This window comes from Gobio gobio, assembly GCF_949357685.1.
Source record: "Gobio gobio genome assembly, chromosome: 22".
In the NCBI taxonomy this organism is placed as follows: Eukaryota; Metazoa; Chordata; class Actinopteri; order Cypriniformes; family Gobionidae; genus Gobio; species Gobio gobio.
Window position 1 is genome coordinate 34,835,629 of NC_137118.1, and position 20,881 is coordinate 34,856,509.

The window sequence follows — 20,881 nt, forward strand, 5'->3', positions numbered from 1 at the left end:
AACAGATTCATGAAAACAATGGCAATTTAAACGAAACGAGGGGACGAAACATCAGATTCATGAAAACAATGGTAATTTAAACAAAACGAGTAGATGAAACATCAAAATAATGAAAACAATGGCAATTTAAACAAAACGAGGGGACGAAACAACGGATTAATGAAAACAATGGCAATTTAAACAAAACGAGGCGACAAACAACAGATTCATTAAAAAAATGGCAATTTAAACAAAACGAGGGGACAAAACAACAGATTCTTGAAAACAATGGCAATTTAAACAAAACGAGGGGACGAAACAACAGATTCATGAAAACAATGGCAATTTAAACAAAACGAGGGGACGAAACAACAGATTAATGAAAACAATGGCAATTTAAACAAAACGAGGGGACGAAACAACAAAATTTAAAATGACAATGTGCACTCCCTGTGTGGCTTTCTGAGCACCAGACGCATCTTTATCTGTCTGGCAGTGGCCCTGAATGACCTCTGACCCCTCTGCTTGCACTGGGGGGTGTGTGAGAGTCGTGACCCCATCATAGGGGGGTGTTGGGCGGCGACTGCCCACCACATATACCATTGATTACGAGCTTAATGCACAAACTCGCCACGTCTGTTCTACTGCAATGCAGAGCAGCGAACACGAACACACACTCATAAAGCGTGAGAGCTCACGAATCCACATAGATTCAGTGTTTTAAACTCACGCCATCTTGGGCAGCGTCTGAACACAGGTTTGTCGGTGTATGAGTTCGAGTCTATCACGCCGTTAAGTGTAGAAGCATGTATTTGTGAATGTGTGTGGTTGGGGAAGGTTGGTGGGATCAGCAGGGACCGAAAGGGAATGATGGTGATCAATCAAAACACACACACATAGAGGCCATCAGCAGAGCGCTGTCACCACACAGTACCAGACAGCACACACACAAACAAACGTAAAAGACACTATGAATTCTAGACAGAAGTGAAAACACCATAAACCACTAAACAAAAGAGAAACATATTAAGTTTGACATCCGTCTCTAATTAAACTGACAAGCCTTCAGACACACTTAGAAATCTCTTACTTCTCATATTTTCGAACACAAATATAATCGTTTCCAAATGCAATGATTCATTTTTAAATAACAGTTTAACATCTTGTGAGGAAAATGTGAGTAGCAGTTGCCTGTGCAAAACTCATCTCCACTATATCAGGGTGTTGCTAAAGGTGTTCTGAGTGGTTACTAGGGGGGCTGCTGATGTGTTCTAGGTGGTTGCTAGGGCATTGCTGAGTTCTTTGGGTAGTTGCTAGGGTGCTGCTAAGGTGTTCTGAGTGGTTGCTAGGGCGTTGATGAGATGTTTTGGGTGTTTGCTAGGGAGTTGCTGAAGTGCTTTGGATGGTGGTAACACTTTATTTTAAGGTGACGTAGTTACACATTACTAAATGTACTTACTATAGTAATGACAGTAAATGACGTATAATTACAAGTAACTAACCCAAAACCAAACCCTAACCGTAACGCTATAGTAAGTACATGCATTTAATTAGTATTACTCAGTACTTACTTGAGTAAGTAAGTACAATGTAACCTGGATGGTTGCCAGTGTAACCTGGATGGTTGCTAGGCTGTTGCTAAGGCATTTTGGGTGGTTGCTTACTATCTCAAGTCACAAATGCCAACCTGAAGTCTATATGGCTCTGTCCCTTCTTCGATGAATATCTATGGAATTTTTTCTCCCAGTTTATTGTCTTGCAGTTGAAAATTGTACGTCTGATTACTTAGAAAAGGAAACAGCACATCTCTCCTCAAAATGCCACAATTTAAGATGTCATTCATAACTGTAGCACAAACAATGTGGGATGAGTTATACGTTGAACTGGAATAATACAAAATACAAATTGAATGATAAACACATAAATCCAGAACAATTCCGTAGGGTTAAGTTTTATCCAACATTTTTACTGATTTCAAACCCGGAAGACCCTTATAGAGAACATTTAAGTGCACAGACACGTATGTACATGGCGTTCAGGTCTGCTGAACGCAGGTCTTTAACCGCTATAACATCTCGTCTCACTGGCTAGCAGCCCAGCGCAAAGGCCCCGCCCATCCGAATCAAGCTCATTGATCTCTCATGCGGGGTCAGAGGTCAAATGCGTATTGAAAAAGTGTCATCAGCAGCAGCGCTGCCCTGACTCCAGACAGATCAATAGCACCTCTGTCTGCTACGCTTAGATTACTCTTATTCATCTGTCATAAATCTCAGCACCTCATCACCACAGTAACGTCTGGCTGCTCCTGATGCAGCTGTGGCCCTGTTAAGGTCGACAGCGGTCTGGGACCAGTAGGTCATGTTCATCAGTACTCTGCTCTCGTGTACAGGGGGCAAAAGGCTAGACGGCCAATCACGGACCTTCTAATCAGAATCAATGAGCAGGGTTTGGTCACACGTCTGGAAGAATCAGACTGAATTGGATGACAAAAGACGGCACAACGATGAATTTAAAGACAGCATTACAAAAAATTTTCCCATTGTGCGCACGATTCGTGTTGTTTGATCAAAAAATCAAAAAAGGCCACACAGGCTAGGAAATTAATACTAACCCATAATATCATAGTCTAACATGTCACAAAATGAATAAAATCCAATTGATTAATAAAATTAAGTCCTGCTCTACATAATTTCCCGCTGAATATTACGCAATGGATTGCACATTTCATTTCACATTGTTTTTAAGGCAATCTGTGAATTACATATTAGCACACAAAGCAGTTCATTTTGTACACATTTGTTTACTTCAGAAGTGATTTGAGCTTTGAGCATGCTGATAATGATGATAAATGTACTCATTATAGCAACCCAACAACGCAAGAAAACCATGTTTACACAATAATTAATTAGTTTGTCTTGACACCAAAATATAAATGCCCATTGAATAAGCCGCCAGAATGGCAATAAATGTCTGTACATATAGAGCAAAATAGCGGTAATAGAAATCTAGGCCCCTGGTTTACACCTGATATTAAGATGTATTTTGGTTGATCGGCTCACAAGTGGACGAGGGAGACACATTCCCTTTTACTCCAGGTGTCTCTTTTGTCCACTTTCAAACACTTGTGTCCTGATTTCTTCAAGGGGAGGGTCTAAATGTTTGGGTTTTTTCAGATCTTTCAATTGAATGGATAAAATAAGCTCCCAGAATTTACATATGAACATGCCCAGAGACGACGGATAAACATACAGAGAGCATCAGTTTCTGCTCTGACAGCCACAAAACGACGCTGAATGCTGTGAGTGCGTGTTAGAAATCAGAAATGATGGAGAGAGAACATAGTGTTTGGTACATTTTTCGTCTTCAAACCAAACTCGGGTCTCCAGCCGACAAAGTTTAAATCCCGCCTGGCTAGCACGCTTCCCATAATGTTTCGGCAAGTCAGTAGACGGAAAGTAGGCAGTCTTTTGGGGCTGCATTTTAGACCCTGTTTACCCCTGCATTTAGCGTCGTCCACTTGTGATCCGATTGACCAAAATGCATCTTAATACCAGGTGTAAACAGGGCCTGGGTTTGCTGGTCAAATCACAAGCAAGAACATTTTAAGACGCCCATGATCTTACAGCTTTTTAAGCATAATCGGTGTAAGATTGTGCACATAAACAGAACCACAAAGTCTGTTTATGGCAATTTGTCGAAAGCTCAAATGAGAACGTCGAAACAACAGTTCATCGGTATAATTGACTAAGAAAACCCTTTCTGTGGACCCACACCTCACTGAAACAAAAGCTTCAACTTTCTCCTGATCAAATCCTCTAATTTATTTGTTCAGCCATCGCATAAATATAAGCACAGCTGTAACCAACGAGTTGCAGCTCGACTCGGCTGCCAGTTGGACTTGGTTTTGCTGAACCAGCAGGATTTCAAGCCGGGTTCGCACCGCTACATCTGGAGTCACCCGAGAGCAGAGGTGAAGGCGGAAAAATCCCTCCTAAAATAAAAGCAGCTCGACTCCCTCAGTCAGTTTAAACAGGAAAGCATGGAAAACAAAACCACGGGCTTTCCCTTCAATTTCACCCAAAAATGAATTATTTACACACCCTCCCAATCTCGAATAACTATCTTTCATCTGTGGAACACAAAGTATGAATTTTTGAAGAACACCCAGGACCCTCTTTTGAATTGAATGAAAAAAACGATTGAGGACCAGGGCTGTCAAGCTCCAAAATGGCAAAAAAGAATCATAAAGTACCATAAAAGTGCTTCATACAACTCGCACATAATAATCCAAGTGTTCTGAAGTCATTTGATAGCTTTGTGTGAACAACAGACCGTGACAAAATAACAATCAATCATGAGTTCAAGTAGTGATCTTTGATTCATGAATGAATCATTTTTTGGAGTCAACAAATCAGTTGATCTAGTTCACAAAAGTGGTCTGAAAGATTCATTCACTAACCATTTCTTGAATTCAACTCACTGACTCGATCCAGTCACCACAGTTCACTGGAAGGGAACATTATTAATGAATAACAACTTAAATTTCAGTCTGTTCTTCACAAAGCATATCATGTGACTTGATGTGGAATACACAGCAAGAGTCATATTGACTACTTTTAGCATCTTTTTTTAACCTTGACAGTCTCTGTCCTCACTGACTTTTGTTATATTAAAAGTAAGATTTAATCTTTGTGTGGACTATCCCTTTAAGAGTTTCGACTGCTGTTTTCTATAAATTAAATCCTAAAAGCCTAAGCAGAATTCAGATGTAAGCTGCATGAAGGTTTGGCTGACAGAGAAAGACAGCTGACACCCGACTAAAGGGAGCTGAAGTGGACTTAAGCCATGGGTAGAGGAGTTGCGTCTTTTCAAGCTTTAGAGGGGCCATGCTAAGCTCGTTCCAACCCTGTCGTCGTGTGAGAGGGAATCAATGACGGGGACTCTTACGCTTGCCCATTGAATCCTCGTTTATTTCACTGCTCATTTGTCTGTGCTTAATTGATAGCAGTTAAGTCCCTTTCACCATGTTGGCTGTGTTGCTGTGGGGCCTATGTGTGCTTACAGGGGCTTTCAGGCCAGACTAAAATACTCCATGAACACTGGGCCTCACAGACTGCAGGCGTTCACACTGGAGACCCACCAACACAAGACGCCGGACAGACATATGAGGCTGTAAACTGCATAGCTTCAACACGCCACTGAAAAATGAGAACAAAAGCTTTTAAACCCAAATTTTGGAAGCACACTTCATAGCAAAACCTTTTCTTGAGTTTTGAATGCCAAGGGAATGTCTGCTGCCAGATACTCAACTATTTATTTGAAGGCGATCCCAATCATTCCCAAACAAGGAATTCTGAGTTTTCGAATGGATTATTCACATTTCTAAAAATGATCTGAGACACGCTATTTTGACATACATACTTTATTCTGCTTCACAGTAACCTTATCTGGCCAAAGATGCTATATAGGCGTGCACTACCATTAAAGGAACACGCCAACTTTTTTGGGCCTTTAGCTTATTCACCGTATCCCCCAGAGTTAGATAAGTCCATACATACCATTCTCATCTCTGACCCACCCACCCACCGCTAGCCTAGCTTAGCACAAAGACTGGAGGTAAACGGCTCCATCTAGCCTACTGCTCAATAAGTGACAAAAAAACCCAACATTTTCCTATTTACATGTGATGTGTATAGTTACATCGTGTACTAAGGCCGACGGCAGCAAAGTTCCTTGATTATTACGTGTAGTTCCTAACCATATCGGTCTAGAAAATCGCAACTTTTCATTTTCCTTCGGCCTTAGTGCACAATGTAACTACACATCACAACATGTAAATAGGAAAATGTTGCCGTTATTTTGTCACTTATTGAACAGTAGGCTAGCTGGAGCCGTGTACCTCCAGTCTTTGTGCAAAGCTAGGCTAGCGGTGGGTGTGTCAGACATAGTTATGGCACACACGGAGATGAGAATGGTATATATGGACTTATCTAACTCTGGGGGATACGGTGAATAAGCTTAAGTCCCAAAACGTTGGCGTGTTCCTTTAAGTTTGGGGACGGCAAGATTTTTTTCTTTTTTAAAGAAATTGATTATTTTATTCTAATAGTCTTCCCCAACTTGCAGACAGCTTTTTACAGGGAGAAAAGTCAGTGTTGTTCCACGCCATGTTAATAGCTTCAAACGACGGTTCATGTAGTTGAAAAATGTCTAGACCAAATATTCATTATAGGGTTCAAATCTAGACTCTGACCTAAACTCTGACCATGAGCCTGATTGACTTGTTCTTAAGGCACTTTTGGTTGTCTTTGCAATTTGGGCAGGAGCATTGACTTGTCTGATCATACCTCTTGAGATTGAGGGAAGCAAGCCATTCTGCAATATTCTCCTGTACAGCAAAGCATTAAATACCTTTTCACAGTAAATACCAGCAGCTAAAAAGGCTCCACACACAATGACACCTCTTCCTCTATGCTTCACAGTGGTAGAGAAGCATTTATTATTATATTTATCAGCAGATTTTCTGGAGCATCACACTGCAACTCACAACTTCCCATATTCTGCTAATAATGTCTTTGATGCAATGTTTTTATAAGTAGTGCTTACATTTTGCTAATTTCCTGACCAATAATTTGTGATTAAGACAATTAAAAGCTTAGTGTTCAGCCATTTTGGGCTTGGTCCATTTTTTTATGTTTGAAACAACACACTAACATACTGCTCATAGTATTTATTATGCATAGAGTGCACAGTAAGTAAATGTTCAGTATGCAATGTAATTCAGACCCCTTTTTTCAAAAAATCAACCGCAACAATTGCTTAGTGACTTGTCGGACTGCTGGTCAGTCACTATATTATATTATTTTATCACTATATCATACTCCATATGTAAATGAGAACAGCATTATTTGACAATCGGCTATATATTGTATTAAAATACAGTGTGTAAAAATGGATTATGGGAGAAAACAATTGATGACGTAATGCACCAACTGTTGGCACTTTACATCTGTCATTTAGCTACATTTTGAGCAGGCTTTAGCTACTTTCCATTGAAAATAGTAGCATACTACTGTTTGAAATATTTATCAGACATGGATAATCCCATAAAAAAAAAAAAAAAACAGGAAGTAGTGAGCTAGTATTCCAAACATAGCCCACATCAACCACTTCTCCAACTCTCACAAGAAGTGACATCAGTGCTGATTATTAGAAAGGTCGCTGGATCCAGAAGCCAACAACACTGGTGCTGTACACAACAGTTTAGATAATCCATTTCACACACTATTTATGTCTTGGCCCTCTAAAAATCCCCTTAATCCTCAATGATTCAGGGAGCAAAATTAAACTTGGATGACAGATCATGGGAAACCAATTTCTTATTCAAACAGCCGAAGTCTCATGTTATATATATAACCCAAAGAACAAACAATTAATGTTATCTAATATGGTTCAATTTGAGTATACAGTTTTTCTGCTTCCTTGGCATGTTCAGAACTACATTTTCAGTCAACTAGTTATTGTTTTGCCTGAACAATTAATGAATCCAAGGCCTGGTTTCACAGACAGGGCTTAGATTAAGCCAGGATTAGGTCTTAGTTCAATTAGGACATTAAAGTAGTTTTTATAAACGTGCCTAAGAAAAAAAACGTTACTGGTGTGCATTTTGAGATAAAACAATGGCACTGATATATTGATATACGTCAGTGCAAGTTGCTTTCAGTTAAAACAGCTCAAACATGCATTTTAGTCTGGGACTACTCTTAAGCCTTAGGGCCCTATCATACACCCTGCACAATGCGACGCCAGTAGCAACACAAGTGTTTTTTGCTAGTTTCAGCCTGACGCAGTTATCATTTTCACCTCCAGCGCCACATTTTTTACATTTACATTTTACATTTACGCATTTGGCAGGCGCTATTATCCAAAGCGACTTACATTGCATTCAAGGTACACAATTTACATTTTGTCAGTTCTTGCTTTCCCTGGGAATCGAACCCATGACCTTGGCGTTGCTAGCGCCATGCTCTACTGTTTGAGCTACAGGAAAGCTTTTTAAATAGCAAATGCACTCGGGTGTGCTGGTCTGAAAACGAGGTGTGTTCAGGCGCATTTTTGGCGCGTTGCAATTTTGAGGCAACTGAAAACGACTGCGCCATTGACCAACAAAAACTGGTCTAAAGTCAATAGCACAGTATTTTTTTTACTGCGCGTTAGTAACACAACACAACATGCATACACTTGGCTTATTACACACACAGGGAACACAAACATTTTTAAATATTAAAAATAAAAGGATTCCTCTCTAGAGAGCATTTAGTCTTTCTGCTCGCAAATTCTGCCATGTAAATAGCGAATCCGCCATGGTGCAAGTGCAACTGGTTTTTAAAGGGAATGGGTGATGAGACTCTGATAGGTTTATTGCATGTTACAGCCAAAACACACCCATTACTCATTAAGAGAATAGGGCAACCCTTTTAGACCAAGCGCCTGGCCGTTTTTTTTCGCCGTTAAACTAGCAAAAGTGGATTCGGACACACCCTAAATGCATCTGCGCCATGCGCTTCAGACCATGCGCTCAGATCGTTAAGATAGGGCCCTTAGACTTGTCTGTGAAACTGAGGGTCAATGAAAGATGCAACTTTTCCAAGAGGGTTTTTTCAGTGCAAGAGCTACAGCAAAGCAGCTGTCAACACACTAATTAAAACACTGTTGAAAAAAATTTAGATAAATATAAAAAGATAAATACAACAAAATTCTAGATAAACCAGCCGATACCACTGTGACCAATCCCTGCTGTTTTTCCCCAAATATTCAATGCAGTCAGATTATAAACAGCCATCACAAGCGTCTCAGGGGAAAACAGACTGATATGCAGCAGTGATGATAAAACACAAGACAATTTGACATCACACTCTGTTGGCTGAAAGGGATACTGGGTGGTTTCTTTGGTGGTTCCTGCTGTCATTTTAGTGATAGTGTATTATATTACTAAAAATATGCTGCATGTCTTCTGTCCAACAGCAGATACGAACAACACAGTAAATGACAATGAAACTGACAGCCTGTCCCATCCTGGAGGAACAGGAAACATCAATTATCTGTATGACTCTGAATCATCTGTGTGCTACTGCATCTAATCTTTTGAATTTATGTATTTAAAAGTGAAGATTATTAATCCAATGAATGCCACTTTAAAGGTTCCCACTTTATGGAAAGAAGGAGTCTTGCTTGATGAAATGAGTGTACTCCAGGGAAAGCTAGAAGGTTGTACAGTTAACTCCCATGGTGTCATTCGAAACCATACAACCTACTACCTCAGCCTGGATGCACACGTCCACACTGCTGTTCCTCTGGACCTCCGGGAGCAAACAACATCTTCTGTCCTTTCAGAGAAGGAATTATTTGTTTGTTTTATGATGCATTTGCAAATTGTCAGCATATTATCCATTTACAGCAGCGGTTCTCAAACCTTGAAAGGTCCATGATACATGGACTTATAGTGTTAACATCAATGATTTTTCTGTTGTCTTGAGTAGTAAAGCATGCAAGTGTAAATTAGCAGTCTGATTCATTTCAATTATATAAACAAAATGATGGATTGGTAAAAGTGAGGCTATTTATTATAAATAGAATATAAACTAAGCATAATTTGTGCTCTACTAAACCTGGTAGCTGTTTTAAGGTAGTTGGTTTCCGCATTTTTTAAAGTTGTGGCCTGAAAAAGTTTGAGAACCACTGCTTTACCAAGTTCAAAGAGTGCGCCGAGTTCACCACAGTGACAGAGACCCACAGAATCGAGCTTGGGTTGCCGATTACGCCACAAGATCGGATCTACGGGTTTGTGACAAGTGGTCAAAGCTTCTTATGAAACCCAATCCCGGGTCATACTCATGTTCCCGATTCTTTGTGGATGAGCTATCAGGTCAGATAAACCACATTAACCTGCATGAACAAAACACTGTCATGGAGTTACGGTAAATATAGAAAGTGGGAGAAAGACAAAAACAGCATTCACTGACCTGGTTGGGTTTCAGTGGTGGAGGTGTATCCGCATATCTGCTCACGATTTTTGTGCTGTGAAAAGAAAGAAATCAGAACATTAGGAATGCATTCTGACATATTTACACTGTTACAAAGAGTTCTCATGCTAAACATGGCCAAAATGTCAAAAAATGTGTTGGACGCATGGCTGTGCCAAATACACTCCGTCAGGATTCGAACAAGTTTCTTTTTTTAGAGTATGGCCCGGTATGAGGTCATAAAGGGCCGAATTGCTTTTATGGGCACTTCTCCCGGATGAGCGTGTGTGCACATCAACCAGAGCGAGAGCAAGAGCACGCCCATCAACGAGTTTCGTTCGGTTACGGAAGCCATTTTGTTTTTAGACCACAAAATCACTAAAGAAGTGTGTTTTTGGTTGTGAGGGAAAGATAACCTTGTTCAGCTTCCCAAATAACCCAGCGTTAAGGAAACAGTGGATGCAGTTTGTTTTACCGGAGCAGCAATGGAGTTTTGTGAAGTGTTTTTGTTTGTGAGTTGTGTTGGCAATCGGTGCGTAAGTGCATACAATGTAAACAACATGTACGTATAGTGAATCTTAGTAGAAGTTATCTGGGGATAATGCGAGGATGTATCTCCGCCCACTGCACTCCTCCACAAGTTTTGCTGTTTTCAGAAAGAATCAGTACTGCGCATATGTCTTTTATAAATATGATACAACTAAAGACTCTTCGGACATATGAAGGACGCAATACTACTCTATAGGCACTCAAGATTAACATGAGATTGGCAGAAACTGTGTGTGTTATGTTCCCTTTAAGAGTCTACAGTAATTTAATTCAGCATTGTGTAGAAAAGGTATATTCAATGAAATACAGTTTACAACAAATTTTGTTTTACAGAAAAAGGGTTTCTACAGTACAGCTTCAACAATAATGTGCACTTGTAAATCAAATACAGTGAGACCAGGTACAAGCATTATGAAGCTATATTAGGATAGGTAATCCGTTAGAACAATCTGACAAACTTCTAACACAAAGGAACTTCAATAAATCTCAAAATAATGCTTCACCCATCATATTTTCACTTCAATCACACAGTGAATGAACATTCTAGCTTGAAAATATTGAAAGGTTTGGCGGAAACAGTTTGTTCAAACACATCCCTGCCAGAGAACGCCATGCGTGACTGTTTGCGAGATCAGGGTGAGCTTAGACAAGAACATGGTGGTTTTAAAAGACAACACACAAGCTGTTGAGGCGGTAAAAGAGTTTCACAATCCGCTGCTGTCCTCTGAATGCTTGCTGATGTTCATTGGACGTAAACGCTCATCTCACAGAACACTTGAACCATGCAAAAGTGGGCGGCGGCTTTCACACCCGATCATTCGCAGAATCATTACTTTTTTTGGAGTTTCGGAAACAGTTTGAACCCCATTTTTACTTCAGCTAAAACAACCTATGATTCAAAATTAATTGAGATCATTTATAATTTAGATAAATCAGAAAGTCTGCGGAGTCCGCCATTTTCTCAGCAAGAAAAAGACAAGAGAGGAAAAAAAAGAGAAAGAACTCTCACTAGCATCGCTTTCCAAGTTTCTCCCTTTCTGTCCTGGCACCTTCACAAAACCTTCACCAGCGGGTCACATGACGCTGCTCGAGCCCAGAAGCATTCAGCTGATGTCGAGTAGACATCTTTTGTCTAAAATGAAACCTTTCGCTGAGTATTCCACGAAAAAAATACCTTCCTGGGGGGTTGAAAAGGGGTGGCGTTGGGAGTCATGGCAACCTCTACCTGGCACGATGCCCATCGTAAGGACAAGAGGACATAGAAATCAGCTGAACTCAAACAATGATGCAAGTCACTCAGAAGATAAGAGAAGAGGAAAACGTCTCAATATTTTAACGATGCTTTTCGAGTTATTCTTGAGCGAAGCTGCACTGGAATGCAGCGAAGAGGGCATTCGCTTGCAGTCGGTGGTTGAGAAAAAAAACGCCCCATCGGACTACGTGTCTCCTGTTGCCTCTGCGTGTGAATGGAGTGACTCAATGAAGCTTTATTTCAAACACACAGACAGCGATCCATCCGTGAGTCATAATTGTAGTTTGTAGATTGTGGTGGGCTGATGAAGTTTTCCGCTAGGGCTTTATAAAGTGTGATAGCAGACTACAGGGCACATATGTGGGCGTTTCCTGCATCTTGTTAAAGCCGTGCACATGAGATCATAGATGACCTCTGTATAGAATCTCTACAGCCTCAGAGTTTAAATGAGGTGAGAGCAAGAGGAAGTAACTATAGTTAACAGGGGAACCCAACTATAATTTCACTACAGAGTAAGGTCTGGTTACAAGGGTTTGAACTAAATTAAGAATGCCTCAAATTAAAATGAATGAACGTTTAAAGAAATTAATATAACTCATTTGAATTGAAAAAGCCAAGTTTGTCAAGACAAACAAAAAAACTAAATGTTAGCTTGACAAAGCCTTATTTTAAAGTTTTAAAAGTTGTGAAGTTTAAAGGTTAATAGACCTTACAAACAGAAAGAACAATAGATAGAATGATCGATAGATTGAAGGATCGACAGATAAAACGATAGATAGATATATCAAATGGTAAAGAATAAAACAAGCACACTTTTTAAGCAAAAGCAAATTTGCCCTTGAAATAAAACAATAAGTTAAATTCAATAAATAATTGATTGATCAAATATGTCTATGACATTTTTTTAATTTTGCATCTTATCTTTACAGATGCCACTTAGTTTGAGATTGTGAATGCAATGATATTCAGGCATTTTGTGTGGCTTAAGTGTCTGAATATTGTATGGGACCACTTTAAGCTCCACCATAAACGTCAAGAACTCTAGATTAGAAATCTGACCTCTTGGAACTAATTCGGTTAAAGGCCAAGTCACAGCTCTTTTGAATCTTTTTTTTTCTTTCTGGGACGCACAAGTACACGAGAAGCGTCTCACTGAACTGAACACAAAATATGTCATGACATCTTGATCTCTCTGTCCAGAGCAGCAACAGACCGAGATGAAAATCCCCACATAAAAATACACACAACCCTGAGGCGCCTACAGTCCCGCTCATAACACTAGATGTTTGGATTTGATCACCCTGAACTCATCCACCCTTGTTCCTGGATAGATGAATTTCACAACACACTTTGACATCAGACAAACAGTCAGCAGATCTGCTTCAAACCACAAGAGATGGTCTGTTCAAGTCGATGCATGTGTGAGTATATATTGGTGTGGCCCTGTGCACACAAAAAAAATGAACTGGGGAAAGATGATGTCTAAATCTAGTCCTTGTCTGCAAATTGAATCTCAATTTATAGAATAGATAATTATAGCATAAGTTAAAGGCAGAATGTTCTTTTTCTGTATAGAATGGCTTGTTGCAGTTCAGTGCCACACATAAACTATAGGTATATATAAGTTATTTTGTAGTGATGTACGATATATCAAGTAAAGAATATCAGTATCAGGCAATATTAGTGTTCTTTAATCATTATTATCTTTTACATTAATATTGGTAGCCGATAATCTCAGGGCTTTAAACATGGCAGGTTTAAAAAGTACTGCCTTCGTACTGTACAGTATAATTTAATATAAAAATATAATATAAAACATCTATCTGTCTGTCCGTCTGTCCGTCCTATCCTCACTTACATAAATGAATTATAGTGTCCTGCACCCACTAGTAAAATATTTTATCTGGTGTCTGAATAATTTTTGGCTTGACTGTATATCTGCATATTCTTTTAGACTGCAATAGTTAAGTAAAAAATATAATAACTATTATCATTATTAATTTTAGTAATAAAAGTTGTTTTAAATTGCTATTAAAGATATTTAAATATGGTAAGACATTTCCAGGTTAAATGTACGAACGCTGAACCACTTTCATTACCAATGCAAGCTTGACCTCTTAAACAAACCTCAGTCCAAATCTTCTACGATGATCAACATGCAGAGAACATCTGTAAGAGTCTGAGTTTCTTCCTCAAACTAAACTACAGAGAGAATCTGTGCCATAAGCTATATAATACAATGTTTAGTCTGTTTGTGTGTGTGTGTGTGTGTGTGCTTCCTAATGGTGCACAGTGGACTGATATATTCCCAGAAGAGGCAGACCTGTGAGTATAAACTATTTTCACGTCACTCTGAAATAGCAGGACCAATAAATTCTGCCACAGGGTGTGAGACGCTCCCCTCATCCTGAGTCAGACAGTCACACCACAGCACTCAAACACAGCCCGCATTCAACAGGGGAAGGAATTGAATTTATGCAGCGAAACGCGTGCTCTCCTCACATCATTTAGCCAGGCTGTGTCAGCTCCATGCATGATTGAAAAACACGCATGAGGTGGGCGTGTCTGTCGCATGTCATTTGAAGGCTCTTCCAGCGCGATGATTGTGGCAGTACCGTGGTAGAGTGATATTTATCAGGATACTGAGGAATGAACAATAAGGTTCAATTTGTTAACATTAATTAATGTATCATGCTTTTTTTTTTTTACAGCATTCATTAATCCAGGCTCATGTTAATTCATAGGTTTGTGTTTGTTCATAATACATGTTAATTTATACTTAAAAAATTAAAATACATTGGCATATAACTATATATTTAAGTACTGATTAATAATAATTAACTACATGTACTTACTATATGGTTAGGGTTAGGATTAGGGTTTGGTTGTGGGTTAGTTGCATGTAATTATGCATAATTTACTGTTATTACAAGTACATGTAACATATTTAACAAGGACACTTTAAAATAAACTTTTACCGCACATTTAGATATTAACATTAAGATAAATAAATGCTGTAAATGTGTTGTTTATTGTTAGTTCATGATACTAAATGCATTAAAAATTTCATGAAATTGAACTTAATTATAAAGCGTTACTGGTACATAAAAGAATGACATAGTATGTGTCCAAAAAAACATGGTATTACCATGTCTAAAAATACCATGATGTTAAAATGGATGGTGGCCACAGCTGCTCCTGGTTCCCATCTACTTTCATTATTTGGAAATGCAGCTCGGACATTCTGTTAAATGTCTCCATATGTGCTCTACAGAAGAAAGTCATGCAGGTTCGGAACGACTTTACTAATCCTAACAACATTAGGGTTAGTATTGACAAAATTTTCATTTTGGGTGAACTATACATAAACAGTTTATCCATCTCATCACCTCATAGAAGATTTCATATCCGGAGAAGCAGGACGAAGCATAGAAGCAGGACACTGAGGTCAAAGATCAACTGAGACTGGCAAAAAAAAAAAAAAAAAAAGTAGAGAGGTTTTCCCGCAAGACAGATCAAACCACTAAAAACCAGACAGGGGGGAAAATCAGACAGACGTCGCAGTAATGTGAAACAGTCGTAATGCGGTCCCTTCAGCGGGACGAACCAACTGCATGCGCTGCTCACAGGGGTGAAGGAACCAGATGGCTACGGAAAATCAACACTGGGTCCTCTTCTTCTTAATGGCAATTATTCATTGACTCTATAAACAATGTCAGCGAAGGTGACGGGATAGTCTGACTTTAATCTTCCACATATGATATGAGAAACCAGAACAGCGTTCGTCTACACTGCAGAGCCCTCCTCAAACCACTGACCTCCACATATATGCGAACCGAGTCATTACTGCCGAAAGTAAAATGTCAAACATTATTTCTACATGCCTTATTAATCTGCACTGCAAACTTGCACCACTGACTATAAGCTCAAGCGGCAGACAGTTTGTTTTAAAGCCAAGAAGACGTGCGACGGCTCTTCATCGGAACTGTTCTCACGCCACAAAAGGAGCCGCTGCACATGTTAATACAGACATGCACTCTAAACAAAATATAATGAGTATGTTTTACAAGAAAATACTATTTCAGTCTTTCCACATCAAAATTGTTACTTAATTGGGAAATTTACCAGCAATTTCTGAGTAAAATTGTTTCAAAGGAAATCCAACACCAATTGTATTTCAGTGTATATGTGCACAGAAGTTTTTCAAATTAAGTAACGTGACAAAAAAGGGATCTGCATATGCAAACAGATTTGTGAAAATGTAATGAAATGCAACTGCAGGCTGATTAAACAAACAGATCTGCCACTCTCAATGCAGTTAGTCGCTTGCTTTAGACCCTCAGGAGATTGAGCCAACAAAAAAAATAACAGTTCAAAAGTTGAAGGCACAAATAGGTTTTGTGCAGTGAGATTTGAGGTATCCCAGCGCAGAGAGGCCAATGCCTTCTGCTTTCCCTTAAATGCTTGCAGAGTTTGCCAGGCAACGAGCCAAGAAAATGACTTTGTTTGACCCAACTGCCAATCAGTTCGGCTGGGTGGGTCTGTATAAAACGGCGACACCTTTTCTGCGAGCCTTATTGGCCGCAGCTGCCTCCTGTGGGCGGAGACAGGTTGAGAAACAAGGCTGTTGACGGGGAAAAGGGAAGCAGAGCTGGTGCAGAGCACACGGACAGCCAATGGGAGCTGAGCAACCTAATGCATAGAAAAAACTGTTAAAGGCATTGATTAAACTAAAGCTCGTTTCATGCATTTATTTATGGCTACAGGCTTAAACTTTAATCAATAATCTTAATTTAAAGTCTTCACATAGAATAAGAAATCATAACTGTTGCATGTTGCTAGGCAGCTTTTATAACCGTCGGATAGGTCATCCAATCACAGCGCAAACTCTAATTTGCTGATTTGCGAAATAGAGATCATGCGAAATGCATCAAGTTTTCCCACTCCCCCCTGAATGGCAATTCATCACCTTAAATCTAAAAGCGAGATGCAACAGTACCTCATTTTGAGAGGGACTTCTTACAAATCTAATATAATATATAGTGTGCAGGGTTTGGCTGAGCTCTCTATTAAATTATGGTCAATAACAAAATCTTAGTCTCAGAGCAGTTCAGAAACCCTTAAGAGGGCTTTTAATTAAATGACGTAATGCGTGAAGAGTGCACATCGATTACCGAAACCCTGCTAACCGTGAGCGACAAGCATACATAGATCTTGTTTACCATCACAAAGAATCAATCAATACATTGAGACTTTTGAATATTAAACTTTGGCAGAGTAAAAAGTATGCCATATGTGACAACGCAGGAGCCGATCAATAAAAATGACATTAAATAAGACTTGAGAAAGCAGCATGTTAATTGACCAAGACCATTAAAATGAATTCAAATGACTTCAGGCTTAATTAGTCTTGCTTACTCTCAGCACCGCCAGGTAACGAGCCAAGGGGAAAAAACGAATCTCAGCATAGCTCATCAACTCTTCTGAAACTCACCGGACTGGACACAAATAGGATTTCATGTTCATTATAACTACAGAGATGGAGATTTTTACACAAAGGAGGCTGTCAGACTGATTTCGGCTAATCAGACACGTCCTGTGAACAACTTTTCCTTAAGTATGAGAATTGTAAGGTATTTAATTATTCTGGTTCAGATTCTTAATGAACAACCACTTTTTTGATAATGTATTTTAAAATCTTCCTATTATCAAAGTACCATTAATTGTGAATCTGAATGTGTATTTTTAACAATACATTCACATACTAGCAACCAGTCAGACTTAAAAGCCGTAAAAGTCAACAGGAATCGGCGATTGCAATCCATTTTACTTTTACATTGTGATGCATTTGAACAAAACGAAACGGAATTGAATTACAATTGCAATGCTTAAAAAGCTACTTGGCTTTTGGTTAATATTATCCAAAAGACTGCCCTAAGTAACATCAGCAAAAAAGGAAAGAGGTTTTAGAGAAGGAGCAAGTGATGAAGAAAGTGAATAGGGTCCATTTGGATTTCATGTTGCCTTTAAGTACACACAACACACTATAAAGGTTCATTTCGAGTTGGGCATGATGAAAGTATATGTGAATAAATCAAGAACTGCTCTGACTGAATCAGTGAGTGAGTCACTGAAGTGATTCAAACCTTTAAATCATAATCAGCAGCGCGGAAAACACATTCTGAGTATATTAATATGATGCAACAGAACACAACGTGCTGAAAATCAGTCGGTTCCAGTATTTTTTTATTTCCATCCCGCCTTTATCAAGAATGCGCTTAAATCTTCTGAACAAATGTGGCATTCTATATATTCGAACTAGAAAAAATCATGGCAAAATGTTTGCTTATGGCTTAATAAATGTTTCCAGCTTCATAATGTGACAGTGTTGGGGAATTAGACTGTCGTTTTAACCTGCCATTCTGCTTCCTGTCTTTTCGGGGCGCGTTCCTTTTGATTTCTCCCTTGGTCTGGCTTTTGTTGTCTTAGAAAATACACTGCAGACATGGACAGGAGACCTCAGACACTGCGCAAATGTGTTCAAGCTTTTAGAAAAAAAAATGACACACTTAAAATACACATTTAAGGCTCATTTGAGGCAATCATCTACAATTATAGAGGCCGGCAAAAAGCTAGTCTTCACAATCAAATGGAATATATTAAATTCTATCCTTCTAAAATCACCATGAAAAGGATGTTTTATTGAGTCCTGCTCTCTGACATCTCTAACATCATCTCAGGCTTTCACAAACAAGAGAATAAAGCTCTAGCTCTAGACGTTTAGCTGCCGCCTGGCAAACAAACTTAACTGGGTGAAATTTATACAATTGTACAGACTGCAGTGCAATATAGACGCACGCACACACTGTCTGTCCTGTTCTTAAACTCATTTTTCTGCAGCCATGATAAAAAGCGTTAAGCATGAAAATCACGGCATTTTATGCTGCCTGATCCATTGCTGATTCAGCAGAACGCTGGAAGGGCACAGCAGGAATGATATGGAAAGGCATAATTATAATTCACCCCTGCACCATGCAGGAATTTGCTGAACCAAAATTGTTTTGCATTTTTGTGCAACACAAAAACCAACACCTCTGCCTGAACAAAGACAGTGAGACTCCTTTGCATACAAAGAGTAAACTGAGTTTCTTTAATAATAACAGAAATTGCAAACATGACACTCTGAATGGTATGATTATTGATTATTAGACTGACAGGGCATTAAACACATTAAATAAGAGAGAAGCTTGTGTATAGGAAATCAGGGATTCTCAGTGGCACTTTCACAATAAGTCAATGGGGATGAGCACCCAAACAAGCCAATCAGCATCATCTGTTTAATTAGCAACCTTTATACATTTCAATTTCTTTATGGCAATTTTATACACAAAAAGGGCAGGATTGTTTCAACTCTATATGACCTTTTTTCTTCTAAAGAACATAAAAAATAAAAATAAATTACAATATACATTTAGGCTGGTCTTTCCACGAAGTAAATGGGGTCTGTCAAGTTCCAAAAATGATAACAAACCACCATAAAAGTGACCCATAAGTCTTTTGCAGCCATACAATAGATTTGTGTGAGGAGCATACTGAAATATTAAACCTTTATTTGGTGAAAATCCTTGCATACTTGCACATAGATATGGGTCAAAAGGGGTAATTAAATGTAACAAATTATGTAAAAATGTATCATCTGCTATTGGAAAATCAAACTTTGATCATTAAAAAAAACCCTATAAAGATTATAATGTATATTAGATCTGCATATGACCGTCAATTTCCCTGATCATTCCAATTTCAGCTAGTGAAGAACAAATTTATACTCACGTGCGTTATGTATTATGCACATTATAGTCTCTGACAGACAGCATTTACTCCCTCTTTTAGGGAAAAACGATAGCGTAGTCAAAACATCCGGTAATGTGGATTTTTGCGTGAATAGAAATGCGTGTACTCCCTGGACCTCTGCTTCTCGTAAATACTATTGTATATTGTGCATGTTATTTTTTGACAGACACTGATGTTGTGATATTCAAATAATTTGAAAACAGATGATCGTAAGGTAATAAATCATTATTTCTTAGCCAGCAAGTATTCAGTGAAGTGATTGATGAGTGTGTTATGTCAAAGTTTTTAGCTCTAATATTCCAACAGCCAGCCTAAGTTTTGACGGACGTGATAACGTGCATAAGGGGTTGAACTATGTTTGATTCTTTGGTAGATATAAAACATGCTGGAGACATTCAAAATTATTTTTGCGTAGTTCATTATACTTATTTTCCCGAATGAAGTTTATTTCATGGATTAAATAAATGACATGCAACTCAGATACTGACACGTTTGGCTTGTCAAAATGTTACATTCGGCTGTTGCAAATTAGTTTATTTTTTAAAACCAAGTTCATTTTTTACCAGGAAAGGAGTGGTTTTGATGCAGTTGTTTTTATTGTCTCTTAGAACAAAAATCTTGTATTTAAACCCATGAAAATGCAGATCCTGTTCTAAATAATATAAATAAGTAAATAGTTCCATTACTATCCCTTAGTAGATTTTGACTCGTATACATAAACAAGAAACACACTGTAAAAGAATGTAAATAAATCAAAGAGATTTGTTTTAAAACAAAATAATATTTCTAATAAAACACATTTTTTTTACGTTACTTGCTAAAATATGACAATTTTAATAGCAAATTCAGAGTAAAAATTGTTTTGAAGTAAATCCTACAACAATTATTTTCAGACTATGAATGAGTTTTCAGATTTTCATTAAATAGCGATTTGTTCATCAAAAACGATCTTAAAAGTTTCGATGTGCATCTCTGTGCTAACCTTTCATATGGCTTCAGAAGACACAAGCATAAGCACTACTTTTATGGTACCATTTTGTCATATTTCTTAACTTGACAACCACCATCCCCAAATTCTGCAAAATATTATATTTTATGTTAAATTGAGGCAAGAAACATAATGAGAGTTGACAGAAGATGACATTTTTCAGTATAAATGGCAACAACAAAAAAATATTTTGTGAAACATCTGCTTTAGAAGAGTTTGTAGTTCTACAAAAAAATAATA

General features: G+C 38.5%; 1 long non-coding RNA gene across 2 annotated transcripts in view; it reads right to left on the reverse strand.

The window, feature by feature from the left end:
* Positions 1 to 20,881, reverse strand: part of LOC307118911 — a 55,662-nt gene that overhangs the window by 10,242 nt on the left and 24,539 nt on the right. For both annotated transcript variants that reach the window (XR_013815586.1, XR_013815587.1), the window contains exon 2: positions 10,002 to 10,056. This is a non-coding gene — a long non-coding RNA (uncharacterized lncRNA). The remainder of the gene's footprint in view (positions 1 to 10,001; positions 10,057 to 20,881) is intronic.